This window comes from Tursiops truncatus, chromosome 10 (genome assembly GCF_011762595.2).
Source record: "Tursiops truncatus isolate mTurTru1 chromosome 10, mTurTru1.mat.Y, whole genome shotgun sequence".
Classification (NCBI taxonomy): domain Eukaryota; kingdom Metazoa; phylum Chordata; class Mammalia; order Artiodactyla; family Delphinidae; genus Tursiops; species Tursiops truncatus.
The window spans coordinates 21386098-21408854 of NC_047043.1; the positions used below are offsets into that span (position 1 = coordinate 21386098).

Consider the following 22757-nt stretch of genomic DNA (forward strand, 5'->3'; position numbering starts at 1 on the left):
GTATAATGATGGCTTTTTAGATACAAAATGATCCATGAAAGAAATAATTATTAAGCTGGACTTCATTAAAATTAAAAACATCTGCTCTGCAAAAGACAATATCAAGAGAATTAGAAGACAAGCCACAGACTAGAAGAAAATATTTGCAAAAGACACATCTAATAAAAGATTGTTATCCAAAATATACAAAGAACTCAGAACTCAGCAATAAGAAAACAACTCTGTTTAAAAAATGGACCCAAGATTTTAACAGACACCTCCCCAAAGATACACAAATGGCAAATAAGCATATGAAAAATGTTCCACCATGATATGTCATCAGGGAAATGCAAATTAAAACAAATGGATAACACTACACATCTACCAGAATGGCCAAAATCTGGAACACTTACAAAAACAAATTCTGGGGAAGATGTGGAGTAATAGAAACTCCATTCACTGCTGGTGGGAATGCAAAACGTACAGCCACTTTGGAAGACAGTTTGACAGTTTCTTACAAAACTAAACATACTCTTACCGTATGATCCAGCTCCTTGATATTTACTCAAATGAATTGAAAACTTATGTTCATACACGAAGAAAGGGGCAGCATAAATAGACAGACAGATAGATAGATTGATAGACAGATAAAGATACATATAGAAGCTCAGGTAGTGAAAAATGCTATCAAAAGAGTAAGGTAAGGGGATAAGGAATAAAGAGGATCTTTATTGTAGATAGGATGGCCAAGGAAAATTTTTATGGGAGGAAACATTTGATCAGACCTGAGTAAAAAGAGGGAGTGAGCCATGAATATATCTGAGGACAGACCCAGAGAACAGCAAGTACAAGATCTCTACATCAGAATCCTGAGGTGGGAATAACTTCAGGATGCTATGGGAAGAATGGGAGGCCAGCGTACCTGGAGAGAGTAGTAAGCTAGGAGAGTGTAAGAAATGAGGAATGGATCATTATGTGGTGTAAAATACAGCCAGCCCCCGGGATCTGAGGTTGGTTTAATCCATGTGTGCAGAACCCACGGTTACTGAGGGCCAACTGTACTGAACAATTTTACAGAAGAGACTTGAGCATACCAAGATTTTGGTATACACGGGGGTCCTGAAACCAATCCCTTGTGGATACCGAGGGACAACTGGAATGCCATCTCCCTTATTCTTCAAGGATATGGGAGAACTTGCTTGTTAAATTCTTACAGTATAGGACATACTGGCTTTATTATCATAAGCAGTGTTATTTAATGGAAAAAAAAAACACTCAGCTGGAGATAAAGGACCCTGGATTCTAATATCTGAGTAAAATGCTGTAAAAGTATTAAGCAAGTCAGTTTGAATCTTGGTTTCTTCAGTAACAAAATAATAGGCTTAACAGTATCTGTTCCCCTTGTTTTACAGAATTTTGTAGGGATTAAGCAAGATTTAAAAATTTTAAAGGCCCACTAAATTTGAAGGGAGAGGTTTGGAACACTGCTTCTCAAAATGTGGTCCCTAGACCAGCAGTCTGAAAATCACTTTGGAACTTGCCAGAAATGCAAATTGGTTTTTTTTGTTTTGTTTTTTTTGTTCGGTATGCGGGCCTCTCACTGTTGTGGCCTCTCCCATTGCAGAGCACAGGCTCTGGACGTGCAGGCTCAGCGGCCATGGCTCACGGGCCCCACCATGGCTCACGGGCCCAGCCGCTCCGCGGCATGTGGGATCTTCCCAGACCAGGGCACGAACACGTGTCCCCTTCATCAGCAGGCGGACTCTCAACCACTGCGCCACCAGGGAAGCCCCAGAAATGCAAATTCTTAAGTCCCACCCCAGACCTACTGAATAAAAACTGGCAATGGTTTTAGTAATCTGTGTTTTAATGAATCCTTCAGGTGATTCTGATGCACACTCAAGTTTGAGAAGCACTGGTTTAGAAGAAGGTGAAATTGTTGAGCCAGTCCCCAAATTACCAAGCAATGAGAATTTCCTCTTGGAGGTTCAGAACATTGCTGCTTGCAGCTGCCATGAGCTAGTAAATATACTGAATATTTCACATAATTCAGGATCTCAATGAGCAGGAACTGGCCCTTATAATGACTGGAGGGAAGGGCCCCTACTAGCAATTAATGTGTGAGAGCCAGGATGCTAGATGCCCTTCAGCATAGGATAGTCCCATACAATTTTCAAATGTCCTGCAGGACATTCACATGGGTGTAAATCTGTTGACAATTAGCAGAGCCTAGAACATAACTCTTTTTTACACACGACTACAGAGTTTTGTGTTTGTTTTTCCAGTGCTAATATACAATGATTTTTCTCTAAAGGTGACTACAGTCTAAATCAAGGTATTTTTCTGAATTTTACTAACATTTGGATATTTTATCAGCCTGAGATGCAGTGTGTTCCTTTTTTATTTCTCCTCTATTTTAGAGTTGGAGCATTATATAGCTTTTAAAAGTATGTAGGTTGGGGCTTCCCTGGTGGCGCAGTGGTTGGGAAGCTGCCTACCAGTGCAGGGGACACGGGTTCGGGCCCTGGTCTGGGAGGATCCCACATGCTGCTGGAGCAGCTAAGCCCATATGCCCACAACCACTGAGTCCGTGCTCTAGAGCCTGTGTGCCGCAGCTACTGAAACCCGTGTGCCTAGAGCCCATGCTCCGCAACGAGAGAGGCCATCACAATGAGAAGTCCGTGCACTGCACAGAGGAGTAGCCCCCGCTCACCACAGCCAGAGAAAGCCTGTGCACAGCAAGAAAAGACCCAACACAGCCTAAATAAATAAATAAATTTATTTAAAAAAAGTATGTAGGTTAATTTTACTAATTTAATAAACTTTATTTCAGGATAGAAATGAAAGCATTACAAAATATTTTTTATAAAAAGGGACTGTTCAGTCTGAAAGAGTTGAGAGCCACTGATATCTATTGCATCATTTAACCTCACAAGACCCTGATGAAGGTACTCATCAAAGTTAAATAACTTGTGCAAAGTCACCACACAGTTAATAAGTCTCAAAGCTAGGATTCAAATTCAGACTTGTTTGCCTTCAAACACCAGGCTTAATGAAAACGATTTTCACACAAAAACCTGTACATGAACACTTAGGGCAGCATCATTCATAATTACCAAAAACTGGAAAAATTCAAATGTCCATCAACAGGTGAATGGATTTAGAAAACAAAACAAAACTGTGGTATATCTATTCAGTGGAATATTACTGAGGAACAAGAAGGAACTGACACACACAAGATGGATGAAACTCAAAGGCATTGTGCTGAATGACGGAAGCCAGTCTCAAAATGTTATGTAATGTATGATTCCATTCAAGACATTCTGGAAAAGATAAAACTACAGAGATGGTGAATAATCAGTGACTTCCAGGGGTTAATGGTGTAGAACCGTACGCCCCTCTCAGATAGATTTTACTGTATGATAATTACAAAACTAACTAAACCAGGCCGTTTTCTCTGTGCCATGGTGGATAAAAGACTGGTGTGGAAAAATGGGGTTACTCGAGGCAACACAAGGAGTGATTTTATTTTGGTCGAGGCTTCAGGCATCCCCTCTCATACAGACCCCACCACGCAAGCCCGGAAGTTTTCTTCCCACCTTCTCACACAAAGCTCCTGCCCCTATGTTCTCCTCTCACCCATCAAGGTGAGGAAAAGGAAAGCTACCTTTCCTCAAATTCAGTCTCCAGGTCGATCTCATCGATTTCTTACCTCTTTTAATGCAGAGTCGTCGCCTCCACCTTGCAGTGCTCTGGCTGCTGTGACATCACGAAGGCTCTGTTCTCTGTATTATCGTTGGTTCTGTTTCCTTAGTGACGCTGGGCCTCCACCAGATGAGCCCCTGGTCCGGGCTAGGGGGCTTTCTCTTATCCAGTTTGAGGCTCTTAGAGAATTCGCCTCTGCCCCTCCCTCTCGCGCACCTACCTCTTTCTGACATCTGGAGGCCAGGCAGGGCCTAGTATTTTATCACCAGCGCCTGCCAGCTGCTGTCACTCTCTGGATGGTCCCCTTAGCGCCAGGCTCCAACGCCCAGAAGCCGTCGCAATCCCGGGGTTCCTGAAACCCCGATCTTGCACGGCCCCCGAGCTGGCTCGAGTTTCCGCGGAGACACACCGCAAGTTCGATGGCCAAGAGGGAGCGTCCTGGTTTCCCCCGGGGCCCTTCAAGGGTTAGCGACAGCCACAGGTAAAAAGGTGAACCTCCGCCCCCACTTCTGAAAGAGCAAGGCCTACCCTCAGCGAAGCTTCAGACTCTGCGAGGCTTGACCCACTTGTCCCGAGCTAGGGGAACCCCAGACAGCTCGCAGCGGGAAGCACTGACAGTGTTCCCCCGTCCCAGAACTACGCTTGCGCGCCTCTAGCCGTCCGTTGAACCCGTTCTCCCTCCAACGAGTACATTTCCCAGCAAGTCTGCGGCTGCTCTGATTCAGGGGCAGGGGCGTGTCTAGATTCGACCCCTGTAATCCTAATTGGGCAGAACTAGGCGTGGCCACTGGAGAGCGTCGCTTGCCTGGAGTTTTCCCAGTATGGTCCTGATTTATGTGACACCTCCACGATGACTGGGATTTACGTGAATAATTTGCATGAAACAAAGTTCTTCCAAATTACAGCATTCACTGTTCTCTAGTAAGCAAAGGACAAAGGTAGATTCCTATTAACTTTTTACGACTTACATTAAACCACTAATTAAAAATTAGTGTCATAGGAAAAGCAATCTCCTTTACTTTATAATAACAATAGCCAGTGATTATTAAGCACATACTGTGTGCCAGGTACTCTTACACTTTAGATGTATTATCTCATCTGAAAAAGCAAAAATCAGCCCTGCCATTAACCAGACTCAGATGACACTGATAAAGCCTGCTGCAAAGTTAATAGCAAACAATCTTTCCCCCAAATCATACTGCAGCTGTAAAGTGTCATAATGGTCCTCTTTAAATACTGCTTTCTTACCAATGCGACATCCCCATCTTTGCTTTGCTACTCCCACTTCAAAAAAAATACTGAGAAATGTTGCTTGCTAAAATCACAGACTGTCAAACTATTTGACATCCTATCAGGAAAAATGAACGTCTCACTCTTGCCTGGAAGATCAGAGCCCTCTTTGAAAGAAAAACAATCTCAATTTCCAAGCCAGGTGCAGAGCTTCAGATACAGCATTTTCAGACACAACATATCACATTTACCATAACTTTGAGATTTCTAAAGAGAGAGGACCTGGAGTCCATTTTTTAATCCAAACATGCCTTGCAATGAGCCTGTTAAAATGCTACAATAACCCTGGTTCACCCTTTGTGAGATGCTCCATGGTTCTGCTGGTGACCTTTTGGTAGCAAGTGAATAAATCTAATTTTGTTGGACTATAAGTTTATCTCTGGTAGTCCTTATCAGATGTGTTTTAAAACATTTTACTTCAAAACATAAGCTCAGAGACTGCCACACTGTAATCAAATAATTAATGATTTATGTAATCTGTTTCCTCATTTTACAGATTACAGATGAGGAAACAGATTCAGAGAGGCTAAGTAACTCACCCAAAGTCACCCATATGGTTTGGCTACAAGAACTCATATTCTTAATTGCTGTGTTTTGCGCCCAACTACTTTCCAAATGCAAAGAAACAGCCCCAAGATGTTACTTGCTTAACGTTTCACAAATAGCAAATGGCAAAACTACAATTAGAGTCCTTATCTAATCCCAGTCCAGTTCTTTTCCTACTCTACGTCACTGTACTTTCTGGATATGTATGTTTGTGTGTACAATCTAGCTCATCTGCCTGATTTTGTATAGACTTCTGTATACTATTTATCCATGCATGACAATATCTCTGAGATCCAATACCTTCATATTTAAAATGGAAAATAAATTAGGTGCCATCCCTTGGTAAGGTATGGCCTTGATGTTTTTTGTTGTTCATTCTAGCAGTGATGAATGTTAAGGGGCCTCACACTGAGAAGCATATCGGTTATTGTGAGAAATCAGTAATGCACAGAAAAGCACAGTGCCTGGTACTGAATAAGTGTTGTTTTGTCAGCATCACTTAAAATGTCTTCAGTTCCTTCCTAAATGGACAAGCCTGGGAAAACCACCATCAGTGGATTTAGGGGATTGGTTCTCTACATTTCTAGATTCTTATATCTAAGCAAGTCTCTCATATCTTTTGATTAAGAATGGACAGAATTTGAGAGCCTCACAAGGTATGGCGTTCTCCCGTAGTACATTTTGAAGATTGTTCCTTAGTGGTTCCTAAGGCGGTTGTGAAGATTAAACGAGTTAGTAATGTAATGTTGCTGAGACCACAGCCTGGCAAATGACACAGGAGCATCTCAAGGAAATTGGAACAGTTAAGAGAGAGTCAAATGGAACTCATAATTAAGTATCTAGGACCTCAATAAAAACTGCCATGGACATTCAAATAAAGCAAAATAAGAAAAGTACAAGGAATACTATCTGGGAAAATTAAAAACTAGAAAATCATTGTCAAAATAAAATAGGCATGATTAAATTTTATGATATTCAATGATGCAGCAAGAGATGGAAATATGTATATACATATATGTGTGCATGTGATATGTGTATAGAGAGAAAAAGAGAAATGAATGCTGCTGAATTTGAATCTGGATCCTGTAGATTTTCAAATTTAAATAAAGACCCAGTTTTAAAAACTTTTTAAGAATGTTACAGATCTTAAAGAAAAAATATATTACCTGAAAGAGAAACAACAGAAATTATTGAATGGGCTATTAAAATTAAAAAATTTCAAATATTTGTTGATGTATAATTTTTAAGTATACAGGTAAATGACTTGACAAATGTATACACTTCAGTAACCACCACCCCCATCTCTCTCTACAGAAAGTTTCCTAGAGACCCTTTTGCAATCAGTATCCCTGTATATAACATTTTAACAATTTCCCATTAGATATATGAAATCAGAATTTTTAAAATTAAAAATACAGTTGAATCATAGATTCTATAATGAAAATTTTATATAGTACTTTATTTGAAGTTATGTCTCTTGGATTTGTTAACTAAATGATTTTGCAAATGAAAATCAGCATTATTGACTTTTACATACTCAAACCGTCCAAAATACCAGTTGTTAGAACTGTACCAAAATAACCACAATGTCATTAACCCATCAATGGATAGCTTAAATTGAAGTTAGTTGAAATTTAACTTGTATTTTCCATTTATTATCACTAAATATTGACCTAAAGATTTAGAGAAATAATTTTTGTACAATATATTTAAGCTATTTCTGTTGCCAATGTTAGGCTGTATTGTAAATGTTGCAGTGCCATACAATCTAGAGTATATTTTAAGTTGTATTTGAACTTACACTGATTAACAGTCAACTAAAACTAAATAGAAATAAAGTTTAAGGAGGAAGCAGAGCAGTTCTGAGAAGGAACAGAAGGAGTAAACCAAGTCCCCTAGTTCCATCATGTTTAGGTGATTTCTGGTTTTATTCTTCTATGTTGTGGGTATTTCAGGGGAAATCTGATTTATTATCATCATACCTTTCTACCTAAGGCCGAATCTCTTAAAATGATGTGCTTTGTAAACCAAGTACAAAGTAATAAGAAATAGGCTTGGAGATTTAGTATCTTTGTTTTTCCCAATCTTCTACTTGCTCACTGGTATGTTCAAAGGGGAGAAGATAGACTTCAAAGAGTACATGCTTACATCCTGTAGAATGTATTTTTGTGAAATAAATCTTGAAAATCACTCTCTGTCCATGCGTCTTTCCTTAGATAAAACCTCGTGGTGTTGGGGATGAGAAGGTAAAGAGAAGCATAGTGATGGAATTGCTCTGTTAAAGGGATCAGTTATTTAAAAGGTATCCTCTTGCTCTTGCAGGTCCTCTGTTATTGTCTCTGTTATGGTGGAGAAGACCCATGTTATAGATACCTGGATTCCTGGCTTCTCTGAATAGAAATTGTAGATACAGAATTTGAGATGCTCTTCCTAATTAAAAGCAGTTTCTCAATTTTATTTGGGTGATTCTATTTCCAGTTGGGGCATTCCTATTTTTAAAAGCCTAAAAAAGTTTCTGAGGATGGGAGTACAACAAATCTGACGAAAAATCTATTAACGATACAAGCATTTACTACAGAGTCACTGTACAAAGCCCTAAGAAAAAGCTGCTAAGGAATATCAGAACCACACAATACCTGTCCTCAAGTATAGTATCTCACAAAATTTATTTAGTGCTCTCTTGCTCAGAATATTAACTTGCTGACCTTTCATGAAACGTCAAATCTTACGTAAACTTTCCTTATGTTAAAATCTTTGATATCTGGTGATGACTGATATTTACCAGAAGTCATTAGTACTCATCACATTCATGAAATTTCTAGGCATGTGAGTTGGCAGATGCTTAAAAGAACTGAACTATGGCTGAAGGCTTTTCACACTCACTACATTCACAGGGTCTTTCTCCAGTGAGCATTCTTTTTTTTTTTTTTTTTTTTTTTTTTTTTGCGTTATGTGGGCCTCTCACTGTCGTGGCCTCTCTCGTTGCGGAGCACAGGCTCCGGACATGCTGGCTCAGCGGCCATGGCTTATGGGCCTAGCCGCTCTGCGGCATGTGGGATCTTCCTGGACCAGGGCACGAACCCGTGTCCCCTGCATCGGCAGGTGGACTCTCAACCACTGCGCCACCAGGGAAGCCCCAGTGAGCATTCTTTTGGTGTTTGGTGAGACTTGCCTTCTGGCTAAAGACTACCACATTTACCACATTCATAGGGTTTCTCTCCAGTATGTATTGTCTGATGTGTGGTAAGGTGTGAACTCTGGCTGAAGGCTTTTCCACACTGGCTACATTTACAGAGTCTCTCTCCAGTGTGTTTTCTGATGTTTGGCAAGATTTGCACTCTGGCTAAAGGCTTTCCCACATTTATAAGGCTTCTCTCTGGTGTGGATTACTTGATGTATGGTAAGGTGTGAACTCTGGCTGAAGGCTCTCTCACATGCATTACACCTGTACGGGTTCTCTCCAGTGTGAGTTCTGTAGTGACTTCTGAGAGCAGAGTGGTCTCTGCAAGCCTTCCCACCATCAACACATTTAAAGACGTTTTCTCCATTATGAGTCCTCTGATAATGAGTCAGGGATGATCTTTGGCCAAAGCCTTTCCCACACTCATTACATTCATATGTTTTCTCTCCAGTGTGTATTTGTGATGCTGAATAAGAGCTGACCAATTTCAGAAGGCTTTTTTACATTATAACTTTGCATTCAGAGGGTTTCTCTCCAGTGTGTATTCTTTTATGTTTAATAAGTGATGAGCTCTGGCTGAAGGACTTCCCACACTCATTATGTCCATAGGGTTTCTCACCAGTGTGAGTTCTCTGATGTGTGTGTGTGTATTTTAAAAAAGGTTTATTTATTTATTATTTATTTTTGGCTGTGTTGGGTCTTGGTTGTGGCACGCGGGATCTTCACTGAGGCATGCGGGATCTTTCGTTGCAGTGCGTGGGCTTCTCCTTAGTTGTGGTGTACGGGTTCTCTCTTCTTTAGTTGTGGCATGCAGGCTCCAGGGCACATGGGCTCAGTAGTCTGTGGCATGTGGGACCTAGTTGAGGCGCGAGAGCTCAGTAGTTGTGGCACACAGGCTTAGTTGCCCCGGGGCATGTGGGATCTTAGTTCCCTGACCAGGGATGGAACCTGCATCCCCTGCATTGTAAGGCAGATTCTTTACCACTGGCCCACCAGAGGAGCCACTGTCTGATGTTTAATAAGAGAACTCCTGCTGAAAGTTTTCACACAGTCATTGAATTTGAAGGGTTTCTCTCCACAGTGGATTTTCTCATGCTGAGTAAAGGTTACATTCTCACTGAAGATTTTCCAACTATTACATTCAGAAGATTTCTCTCCAAAATGAGAAGATAAAGGGTGACTCTTTGGATGATTATTAAGAAAAGAATAGTAACTGAAAATTTTCCCACATTCCTTACAATTGTATTGTTTCTCTACACTGCACAATTTATGTTTCATTAGTTCTGTATTCTGTTTGAAAATACCTTCAGTCACATCACACTTATATGCTCTCTTTCCTATAGGAATTTTTGTTGTATAATAGGATATATTCTTGCAAATTTTCTTTTTGCCTGGCCCCTCTCTTTGTTGAGTATTTTTTTGCTGGCAACTGACATTTGATCCTATACTCTGCTGGCCTCCCTCTCTTGGCTCTCCAACCTATTCTTTACATTCCCCATCTTCTCTCAAGTTTAGGTTTCAGGGACCATCTTTGGTAAGTCTTTTCATTGTTCCCAAGGCGGTCTTATTCAGAAACATCCTGATTTTCAATAGACTTTTTGGTCTCCAAGATTATTTTCTCAGCCTGAAAGAAAAAATTTTTAATGCACGTGTCTTGTGCTGAGTGACAGCCCAAGTGAAGTGACAGCACTGGTGAAGGTGAAGTGATATCATGAAAACATGTCCACAGATATATATGGCTCTTACACTCTGAAATATGTCTTTGCATTTAACATCACAGAGGGATGAGGAAGGAAGATATACACAGGACAAGAATGGTATGAAAGGGGGCCACATCAATCTATATGCATAATTCAAAATGTGAGAGAAGGAAGGGAGGTGATCTAGTGGGAAGCATCATCAGAAGTTAGACAGATGGACCAGAAAAAAGGAAAATGGTCATGCCATTTGCAGGGAAATGACTGGGGTTGGGGGTAGTGGGGTGGGGGAGAGAATACTGGAAAGCTGGAGGCAAAGCAATTACTCAGAGATGTTTGGGCACTTATTTCACTTTTTACAGTCGAGTGAGAATATCACCTCCTGCTGGTGTTTTCAATACCAGAATCAGGAAAGCCCAATCTGAGTAAACATTTCTTTTCTTTTCTTTTCTTTTTTTGCGGTACGCGGGCCTCTCACTGTTGTGGCCTCTCCCGTTGTGAACACAGGCTCCGGACGCGCAGGCTCAGCGGCTATGGCTCATGGGCCCAGCCGCTCCACGGCATGTGGGGTCTTCCCGGACCGGGGCACGAACCCGTGTCCCCTGCATCGGCAGGCGGACTCTCAACCACTGTGCCACCAGGGAAGCCCCCTGAGTAAACATTTCTTTAAATGAAAGTAGCAGGCTTCCTGAATAGTGACAAATGCCCCTACTATAAAATTATGTGGTACACCATGTGCAAAACAATGTCATCTTCAGTACCTGGCTTTTGTTGGGGGATCCTGGGGAATGTGGTGAGCCACAGTGAGATATGCTGCATCTGTTCCTGCTCTGTAGGACCACCTAAGTTTCAAGCTTGAAGACAGTTGGCTAATTAGTTTAGAAATTTTCAGGGTTTCTTTTTATTTGGTAAAGAGGCTCTCTTTCCCCCAATCCCTAGCCCATTTGAAACATGCATATGTATAATAACTGTGGGAAGGTATCTGAACTTAAAATCTAGGTCTTCGTGCCTAAATTATGTGTCTCCTGACTAATTTCATAGCTGGCAGTCTCTCCTCATTGCAGCCATCTACGTTCTCCCAATCTGTTCTCTACAATTTCAAGGTGACACTGTTTTGCACACAGTGGGGTTTTATAACCATGGACCACACAAGAGTCTAGGTAGATGGTGAGGGCAATCATGGCATTCCAAAGTGTCAGGGACCCAGGCTCTTCTATCTTGTTTGTCCATCATGTATAAACTTGACCTCATACTCCAAGATTATAAGGAGAACAGAAGGGATAAAGAAGGGCAAAGATCAGCCATTTCTTCAGAAAGTTTCCCAGAAACTGCCACCTGACACTTCTGCACATATTCCATTGAGTAGAATTCTAAGATAGCTCCAAGATGCCCACTCCTGTGGTACTAACTCTGTATAATCTCCTCCCTTTGAGTGTGCATAGCTCCTGTGACTATGGTGGGGTAGTCATTTCCTTGATTAGGTTACATTTTATAAGACTCTATGGTAGCAGACTGGACAGATTGTCCTTCTGGCTGTGAAGAAGCCAGCTGCCTCACTGTGATAGGGCCATGTGGCTAGCACCAAAGGACAGCCTCTAGTTGCTAAGAACAATGCCCAGCCAACAGCCAACAAGAAAATGGGTCCTACACATAAGGAACTGAATTCTGCTAACAAACTAAATGAGTTTAGAAGAGGATCTCAAGCCTCAGATGAGACTGTGGTTCCAGCTGACATCCTGATTTCAGCCTGTATTAAGCCCTGAACAGAGAACCCAGTTGAGCCCTGTTCTGAATTCTGACCTACAAAAATGTGAGATAATAAATGGGTGTTGTTTTCAGCTGCCAAATGTGTGGTAATTTGTTATGCAGCAACAGGAACCTAACACAAAATGTTTAATGGATGGATAAGTAAACCAATGACTTGAAGAGGTGATTACTAGAGAATGGTACTGTTGAGAAGGAGCTTTTTCTACAGAACCTACCATTTACTACAATAAGTCAAATAACTTTAGATTTGATTTCAGAAGTGTATATATGGGAACATAAATTTTAAGGTGAGAGGATAAAATGTGTTAATGCTCTGAACACTGGAATGGCATTTCTGAGGGGAATAAACTCATATTTACCTGGTGTCCTGCAGTTAGATGCATGGTAGCCAGCCTCTCTCCTTTGGGCTCCATTTTGAGGGAAGGAAGAATCCTGGGAAGACAGGGATGTCAAATGAACATGGACTCCTGAAGACAAACTACTGACCAGCAAGTCCCTCAGAACAAGAGATGTGGCCCCTACCTTCTCTCCAAAGAAAGCTATCAAAGGAAGCAAAAGGACAGATATAACTCCCAATTCCTAAGTTTCAGAGAAAGGAATTCTTATCTCTGTTATTAGAGTGGGTTGCAGGTAACAGTTATCTGGGTGCTATCGGGGGCAGGAACAGAGAGGGAAGCATGAGGACATAGGATGCCTGGGCAGGGAACACTAGGAGGTGACAATCAGATACAAAAAAGGAAGATGAAAATATTAAGGAGAAACTTAACCTCAGTAAGGTGTTCATGTAGTATAAAGTGTTATATCCTTTTTGGAGAGTAATTTGACCCCTCATACCACAGAATCATGCAGCATTTTGTTGATAGTACTCTTAACAAGTAGTTATAAGAGAATCATTTTTTACAAAACAGAATCTTTTAAAAACAAAAACAAATCGCAGGTTAAAAGACAATCCCTGCAGAAAGCATTAAAATATCAAAAATTCCAAACAATCTAAATATGTCATAAAAAGAAATAAAATTTACAAAGTATTAAAACGGCATCTTGAGGGAACAGCCCACATCTATCAAAATAATTATGAAAACTACACAGCCAACATATAAAATACTTGTGATAGAATGAAAATGTCTTAAACAATTATTGTGACTATTCTACAATTAAAATTGAGTAAAAAGTATGCATTTATCTAGGCAGGGAGTGGAAAGAAACATGGAAAATATACTTGATGTGTTATAAGATTCTGGCTGATTTTTGCCCTTTTCACTCTTGTTGGAAAGTTTGTGCAGTAATAGAAAATAAAATTACCTAGGATTGACTCTGTGCCTAAAGAAGGGTAAGGAAAACTTATGTTTCCTACTTTTACTTTGCAGACTGCCTTCTTCTAAGCTTATTCCATTAGTACATTTTTTCTATAAGCTATACTTATTTCTTCCTCATTTGGGTTAAATCCTCCAGAGACACAATCTTCATTATTTTCAGAGTTTTGAGACAAAATTTAAACTCCTTGTTCAGGAGGATCTGAAACTGTTTCAGCACAAGTAATTTCACCATTTCTTTGATCTTGCCAGTACCAATGCTCTAAAGACCTCTGGGTCAATTTGTCTGTTGATTGATCCTGCACAACTAGCTTTTCCTCCACACAAGGGTTCAGAAGATGTCTGAAAGGAGCTGGAAGCTAAAGCTTCTCTTCAGACTGCAAATCCTCTTCCAAGATGCAATTTCTTTGGAGGCTCACCTCCATCTCAGGCATTTGAGCTGTACTTTCAACCTCTGAAGTTCCAAGCTGAGGCCTCTATCCAGAAAATCTGTGGGCAGAAACACAACTGCAAACATTTACTGAACAGTACTCTGTAGAGGACACCAGGATTCCAAACTTTTAAAAGATGTTAAACTATTAGGGGGAAGGTTGACAGGAACCTTTATTATATATAAATCAGATGGACAAGCAGAACAGTGGGACATCAAGCCATCATATGCCTCCTGCAAAAAGAAGGACAAAGCCACAGGTATCAGTATTCTTGTCAGGAACTTGAATCTAAATCTAAATATAGTCTTTAGATATAACCATTAGCTTGTAGAGATAACAGAAGACAGAATTGTTTTAAAAAGAACTGTTAATTGATACCACTAATATGTAATTATCCAAATCCAAAATGTAGGAAATTCTACATGATGAATGACCCTGTTTCTTCAACAACAACAACAAAAATGGCATGGGGAAAAAAAGAAAGGAGATTGTGAGAAAATGGCAGAGTAAAGAAATCCAAAAGTCTATCCCTCCACAAAAGCAACAATTGCAATTCTGGAAAAAAACTGTCAGAATCAACTGTTTTAAAATTCTAGAGATTAACCAAAACTTGCAGCAGCCATTGGAATGCTTAAAAATCAAGGAAAATCATCTGAATCTTAGTAAGAACAGTGAGCTTTATGGCATTTTAACTGGTCCCATTCTACACTCCCTAGTTTGGCTGTAGCCTTGAAGATAATAGCCCTCATTTTCAGCACGGGTACTAGTACCAGAGGGAATGGAATAGACCTCATCCACAAAGAATTGTGGTTTTTTTGTTTTTACCTGTCAGGTGGGTTCATGGAGGAATGACTCAAAGAAAATATAAGAAGACTGAACACTTACTAATTCATTGTATGAGACCAATATTACCGTAATACTAAAGACAGAAAAAGACATCACAAAAAAAATCAAAACTACCTAACAATATCCCTTATGAATCCAGATGTCAAAATCTTCAACAAAATACTAGTAACTTGAATTCAGTAGCATATTTAAAATATTATATACCACAGCCAAGTGAAATTTATCCCAGGAATGCAGGATGATTCAACATAAAAAATCAGTGTAATATACCTTATTAACAGAATGAAGGGGGAAAACCACTAGTTCATCTTAATAGATGTAGAAAAAGCATTTGACAAAAATCCAACACCCTTTCATGAATAAATATATATATTATATATATGTATTATATATATTATATAATATATAATATATATATATATATATATATATATATATATATATATATATATATATATATATCTCACACAACAAACTAGGGAAAGAAGGGAACTTCCTCAGCCTAATTAAGGGCATCTATGAAAAAAAACCACAACTAACATCATGCTTAATAGTAAAAGACTGAAAGCTTTCCCCCTAAGATCAGGAACAAGACAAGGATGTCCATTCTTGCCACTTCTATTCAACACTGTACTGGAAGCTCTAGCTAAGGCAATTCAGAAAGAAAGGAAAAAAACAAAAACAAAAAAAGCATCCAGATTGGAAAGGAGCAAGTAAAACTATCTCTATTCACAGATGACACAATCTTATACCTAAAACCCTAAAGAATCCACACACACACAACACACACCCACACATAAAAACTATTCCAACAAACGAGTTCAACAAAATTGCAGGATAAGATAAAATTGAAAGATCAATTTGCAAAACTCTGTTGTATTTCTACATACTAACAAGGAATAATCCAAAAATAATATTGAGAAAACAATTCTATTTATAATAGTATGAAAAAGAAAAAATACTTAGGAATAAATTTAACCAGAGAAGTGCACAAATTTTACAATGAAAGTTATAAAACACTATTGAAAGAAATTAAAGAAGATCAAAGTAGGGCTTCCCTGGTGGCGCAGTGGTTAAGAATCCCCTGCCAATGCAGGAGACACTGGTTCGAGCCCTAGTCAGGGAAGATCACACATGCTGTGGAGCAACAAAGCCCGTGTGCTGCAACTACTGAGACTGCACTCTAGAGCCCGCGAGCCACAACTACTGAGCCTGCGTGCCACAACTACTGAAGCCTGTGTGCACTGAAGCTTGTGTGCCTAGAGCCTGTGTTCTGCAACAAGAGAAGTCACTGCAAGGAGAAGACCGCGCACCTCAATGAAGAGTAGCCCCTGCTTGCCGCAACTAGAGAAAAGCCCCTGCACAGCAACGAAGACCCAATGCGACCAAAAATAAAGAAAAGAAAAAAAAAGATCAAAGTAAATGGGAAAATATCTGGTGCTTATGCACTGGAACACTTAATATTGTTTTAAAGGCAATATTCCCTGAATGATCTACAGACTCAGTGATTCAAAATCTTAGCTGCCTTCTTTGCAGATATGGACAAGCTGATCCCAAAATTCATATGGAATTGCAAGGGACACCAAATAGGGAAAGCAATCTTGAAAAGAACAAAATAAGACTGACATTTCCTGATTTCAAAACTTACTACACAGCTACATTAATCAAAATAGTGTGGTATGAGCAAAAGTCAGTTGAACAGAAGTTAGAGTCAATAAACCTATGTGACTATGGTCAATTGATTTTCGACAAGGGCTTCAAGACCATTCAATGGGGAGTCACTTTGCGGAATCACTTTTTCAACAAATTCACATCCAAAAGAATGAATTTGGACCCCTATGCCCACATATTCAAAAGTTAACTCAAAATTGATCAAAGACCTAAATGTAAGAACTAAAACTCTTAAAAGGAAATGTAACTATAAACCTTTGGGACACTGGATCAGGCAATTATCTTAAATATGGCACCAAAAGCACAAGTAACAAAAGAAAAAAATAGATAAGTTGGACTTCATCAAATTTAAAAATTTGTGGATCAAAGGCCACTATGAAAAGCATGAAAACTACCCATATAATGGGTGAAAATATCTGCAAATAATATATCTGACAAGGGTCTAGTATATAGAATACACAAAGAACTCTTATAACCCAGCAACAAAAACACAATCCAATTTTTAAAACAGGTAATGGATCTGAATAGTCATATTGCCAAGGAAGACATGCAGATAGCCAATAAGCATATAAAATAATGCTCAATACCATTAGTCATTAGGCAAATGTGAATAAAACCCACAAGATACCATTTCACACCCACTAGGACAACTATACTGAAAACAATTTGATTTTCAACAAATATTGATAAGGATGTTGAGAAATGGAACCCTTACACATTGCTGGTGGAAATGTAAAATGGTGCAGCTGCTGTGGAAAAGTTTGACATTTCCTTGAAAATTTAAATATAGAGGTACCATATGATCTAGCAGTTCTACTCCTAGGCATAAACCCAAGAAAACTGAAAAACAGAAAAGCAAACAAATAAACAAACAAAAACACATTCACACAAAGTTTTATACATGAATTTCCATAGCAGCATTATTCATAATAGGAAAAAATGGGAAAAATTCAAATGCCCATCAACAGATTAATGGATAAACAAAATGTGGTATATACACACAATGGAATATTATTCAGCCTTAAAAACAAATGAAGTGCTAATAAATGTTATATGTGTGAACCTTGAAAGTGAAAGAAGCCAAACACAAACAGCCACATATTGTATGACTCTATTTATGTGAAATGCTCAGAATAGGCAAATTCATAGACAAAAGAGAACAGTGTTTGTCAGGGGCTGGGGAAAGGGTGGAATGAGTGACTGCTCAGTGTGTACAAAGCTTCTTTTGGGGTGATGAAAATGTCCTGGAATTAGATAGCTATGATGGCTGCACAACATTGTGAATATACTAAAAACTAATGAATTATACACTTAAATGGTTAAATTTTATGTTATGTGAATTTTACCCCAATAAAACAAGAGAGGCATAACCCACACAAAAACTTGCATGCGAATGTTTATAAATGCTTTATGCATAAACTTCAAAAATTCAAAGCAATCACGATGTCCTTCAACAGGTAAATGAATAAACAAATGGTGTACGCCCAACTACTGTGGATCCAATACTATCCAACAATAAAAAGGAATGAGAGATTAATTCACACAATATCGATGAATCTTAAATCCTTTTTGCTAAGTGAAAGAAGCAAACTGAAAAGGCTACATACTACATGATTCCATTCATGACATTCTATTAGAAAGGCAAAACTAGAGGGATGGAAAACAGATCAGTGGTTGCCAGTAGTTTGGGGAGAGGAAGGTATTTGACTAGGGGAAGCACAGAAGATTTTTTAGGGTGATGGAACTAACCTGTATCATATTGTAGTTTGGATATACAAAACTATGCAGTTTTTTAAACCAACAACTTTACAACGTAAAGAATGAACTTTAATAAATTAGAATGTTTAAAAACCCAACCAGGAGATTGGGGGATCTTAGGATAGATTGTAAGATGTGAAAAAAGATTCTAATTGTGTTACAAATGTATGATATGACCTAACTAAGGAGGATGGAGAATAAAGGGAATGATTTAAGTATCTTTGGAAATGACTGGAAACTGTAAGACTCAGACAAAAGGAATTAACTTCACACAGCACTCTAGTTGGTATATTTGTTTCTCTTGGGAATATGAGAAACAAATTCTGCAACAGCTGTACATGTACACTGGAGTTGAACAGATAAGTAAATGGATGGTTGACTGTGAGTGCCAGATTTCTCATTATTGGGCAGGGAAGTTACAAATAAGCTAGAGGGAAGGTTAAAATGATACACGTGGTATTGGATTAGAGTCAGAGACATCAGCATGTATTCACCTCTAGCTTAATATAGATATGGATGGATACAGAAATAATTATAGATATGTATGGATATATTGGTTAGTATACCTATATAGTATAGTCTAACACTGGCAGCTGAGAGAGCCCAGAAGCAGTGACACCTCAGTGACAATGAACACACCCTATATTGCTGACTCCAGGACTGGGACAGAGAAAATACAAGATGAACCTGGAGCATCTTGTATTGACAGAAAGTAAGAAAATGCTTAAAAAAATAATGGGGAAATGGGTAGGGGGAATGTCAAAGGGACATAGGACCCAACCTAAGAGCACCCAATGGCCAAAGCTGAAATAATTTGAGCAATAAAATAGTGTGCTATTGTATTATAACACAAAGTATAAAATAAATATCAATGGATCCATATTGATATAAATAATTGAATAAATAAATAGGGGATTAAAAAACTAATCTCCCTTACAGAGCATTCCAAATAATTTATATAGCTACTCTCCCCTGCAGGATGGGGAGGTAAATTTCCTCTCCTCCCACTCCTTCTATGGGCTATGCTTATTGACTTGCTTCAAAGAATAGAATATGGAAGGAGAGGTAACTTTACAGTGGGGAAACCTGGTAAATAATACCTCAGTCAGGTGATCAAGAATAATATCATCAGTGATAAGTCATGTTAATAGCATGAGATGTTGATATGAGATGTATCCTTGATGTGATGAGATTGGGACTTCTCTTCTGTGGTCTTTCGTACCCAAACCTATAACCCCAGTCTAATCATGAGAAAAAAAATTAGAAAAAATCCCAATTGAGGGGCATTGCACAAAATACCTGACCAGGTCAAGGTCATCAAAAACAAGGAAAGCCTGAGGAAAATGTATAGATCAAAGGAGACTAGGGAAACATGACATGTAAATGTAACATGGTATCCTGGAAAGAGTCTTGGAACAGAAAAAGAACATGAGGGGAAAACAGTGAAATCCTAATAAAGTGTAGTGTTTAGTTAATAATAATGTACCAGTGTTGGTTTCTTAATTGCGATAAACATACCATAGTGGTATAAGATGTTAACAATAGGGGAAACTAGGTCAGGGGTATTCAGGAACTCTCTATACTATCTTTACAACTTTTCTGTAGATTTAAATTTAAATAGATCTAAAAATATTTAGAATTAAAAGTTTATCTTTTAAAAAGAGAAAGACTTAAACACAATGTGTGCACCTCATTTGGGACTAATTCAAACAAACAAACTGAAAAAAAGTGGAGGGGCCTCCCTGAAGAAGTAGTTGATCCAAGTCTCAGGTGGGGAATACATAGTGAGCAGAAAGGCAGTTTTGCCAGGAAACAAGGAAGGTCTCTGAAAATACAGCAAAAAGACACAGAAGCTGACTTAAAGTCTTCCCATTAGCAAAATTTTGGATAATTCGAGAATCAAAAGAATGATGACAGTAATGCATATAACATGTTGAATTTGTAAAAGAATGCTTGAGGACATAAAAATATTGATAAGAGGGGAGAAATGTACCTTAACATTATGCAGATACCGCCTTAACCTAAGTGATCAAACTTAACCAACAGTGGGACAAAGTGACATAAAGTACCTTCTGATGTGATGCAATGGGAGATACATATGTGATACTCATGCCAACAATGCTTAATCATAATCTAATCATAAGAAAATAACTAGCCAAATCTTAATTGTGAACATTCTACAAAGCAACTGACCTTCACTCTTTAAAAATGTCCATGTTAAAAAACACAAAAAGGCGGATGTAGTATTCAATACCACAATTTATTTATCCATTGTACTTTTTTTGGATATTTGAGTTATTTTCAGTTTTTGCTACTATAAATTATGCAGCTATGAACATTCATGTACATGATTTAGGACACTTGTATATGTATCACTGTTGAGAATTTACCTGGGAAGGGAATTATGGGCTCATAATATATATATCTTCAATTTAGTTAATACCAAACTTATTTCCAAAGTCATCATACCAACTTAAATTAAGGGGTTAATTGTGCAAAGTTCTGTACTTTTGTGTGGTTGGATCTTTCCATAATTTTTAAAAAATATAAGGTTAATAAGGAGGATAATTTCCTTCTCCTAAGACATACTACCAAAGGGGGCAAAAAGAGAAAGAAGGGAGGGGGGAGGAAGAAGGAAAATAACCCTAAAAATTATATATGATTATCTCTAACATTCTTCTAAGTTTTTTTCCCTTTCCTGGTTTAGTGGCTGGGTGACCGACACAGAAGAGTTGAAAAAGAAATAAAGTATGATACACTCTTACTGGCACAAGCCAACAGTATCTATCTTCAATCCCTAAGGATAGAGTTACTTTTCTTTCCTTGAATCTCAGTTTCAGAGTCCCTCACTTCTACCACAATCCTTGAAATGGCTGTATTTTACTCATTCTGAGAATACCAGCATCTTTCCCTTTATTCTCATCTATAACCCTCAAGCATTTCAGTTTAATCATCTACTAGTGAAGTACTTTCTTTCCATTCAGAAATACATTTTACTTTGCAACTACTACAAACTTGCCTCTATGTGTGTATGGTGTGTGTCTGAGCCAAAATTTCACAAAACAACAATTATTCCTACTATACATGTTTGCTGTTACTCTTATTGTGTGTATAAGCTACTCTGGTATACATATTTGCTATTCTATTTCTTTCTTCCTTTTTTAAAACGCTGTTTGCAAGCCACTGGATCGATTTCATAACTCACAATGGTCCCAAAGTTTGAAAAACACTAGTCACTACAGCTTCTCTGATCCTCAGATACTGTGCCACCATCTAAATGCTAATCTTTCCCAGCAGTCTGTTCAGAGCATTCCTTAGCACCAGAGGACTTTGTCCATCTGAAAATCTCGAGTCAAAGGTTATCTCCTGACAAAGGGAGTTCTCTGTGTCTCACGTGTCTCCTCTGTCCTCCTATATGGCATATAGTTCGTTGTAAGTCAGTGTCTACTTTTGACCACACAGTAATACGTTTTATAACCCATTACACACATTTGAATACACAAAAGCTTCACGAAACAAATACTTGCCCTTTCTATATGTGTTGCTCTCTGATACTTTCTATTCCATTTGGGTAAAAAAATGCTTTCACTCTGAAGAAGCACTTTATTTCTATGGCTCTGGGACCTGGAGATTAAAAGAAACAATGAGAAGTGTCCAACACAAAAAAATGAATCTCTGTGGAGAGAACCCTCACTCTGCAGCTCGAGAAAGAATACTGCAGCCTTCATCCTCAAGTCCTACTTACTCCGGGAGGTAACAAGAATGGCCAAATGATTTTTATAAAGCCCATTTTAAGGATGTAAAGTAGGTGCATGACGTTGTTATTAAAGAAAAAGCATGAGTCCCCAAAATCACTCTGGCAGAAACAGTCATCCTGCGTGTGTCCTAACCGATCTCTTGAACAGGGAGCAACACAGATCCCACAATGGGGAAACCTACGAGGAAAAACAGAACGGAAAAGGCAGACAAGTGCTAAAGAAAGGCCTTGATGTGCACACTTGCCTGGAACAAACCCCAGCATTGGCGATAAAACTCGAGACTTCACCTGGAGGACAGGCGGTTGCCAGGATACGTAGCTATCCATCCAGACACTCCCACGACTCTGTCCGGAGCGTTGTGGTGCCGCAGCCTCACAACTGACAGTGGGGCATAGAAAGCTTTTCCGAAAGGGCAAAGCGTACTGTCAGCCAATACTCCGGAACACACTATTCAGGCTCCCAACAGACACTCACCCTCCCAATTAACGCGGGCTGGGGCGACGGAGCCAAGGGCCAGCGGTGGGAAATGACGCAACAGAGGCGCCGGGAATCCTGTGCAACCAGCCGCTCCCGCCGTCTCCATGGAAACAGCCAGATTGGTCCCAGCGCTCAAGGCAGCGGTTTTTGATCTGAGCCTAGGAACCAAGGGTCAAGCTTAGCACTCTAAGTCCGCCTGTCTTCCTGCTAGCAATCCAGTTTTGTTTATCCTCCCATGTCTTCGTCTTCTTGGCAGAGAATAACGCCTGCGTAAAACCAGAGTCTCAGGTTCCATTTATGTTCTTTAGGAACATAATCTGGGTACCCTTACCAAGGCT

General features: G+C 39.1%; 1 long non-coding RNA gene across 1 annotated transcript; it reads right to left on the minus strand.

Moving 5' to 3' along the window:
• Positions 1 to 6479: 6479 nt before the first annotated feature.
• Positions 6480 to 22514, minus strand: LOC141279707 (uncharacterized). Its single transcript, XR_012334378.1, has 4 exons — positions 22187 to 22514; positions 13468 to 13967; positions 12525 to 12597; positions 6480 to 10325 (listed from the first exon to the last, which is right to left on the minus strand). It is a non-coding gene; the product is annotated as an uncharacterized lncRNA (long non-coding RNA).
• Between the last annotated feature and the right edge of the window lie 243 nt (positions 22515 to 22757).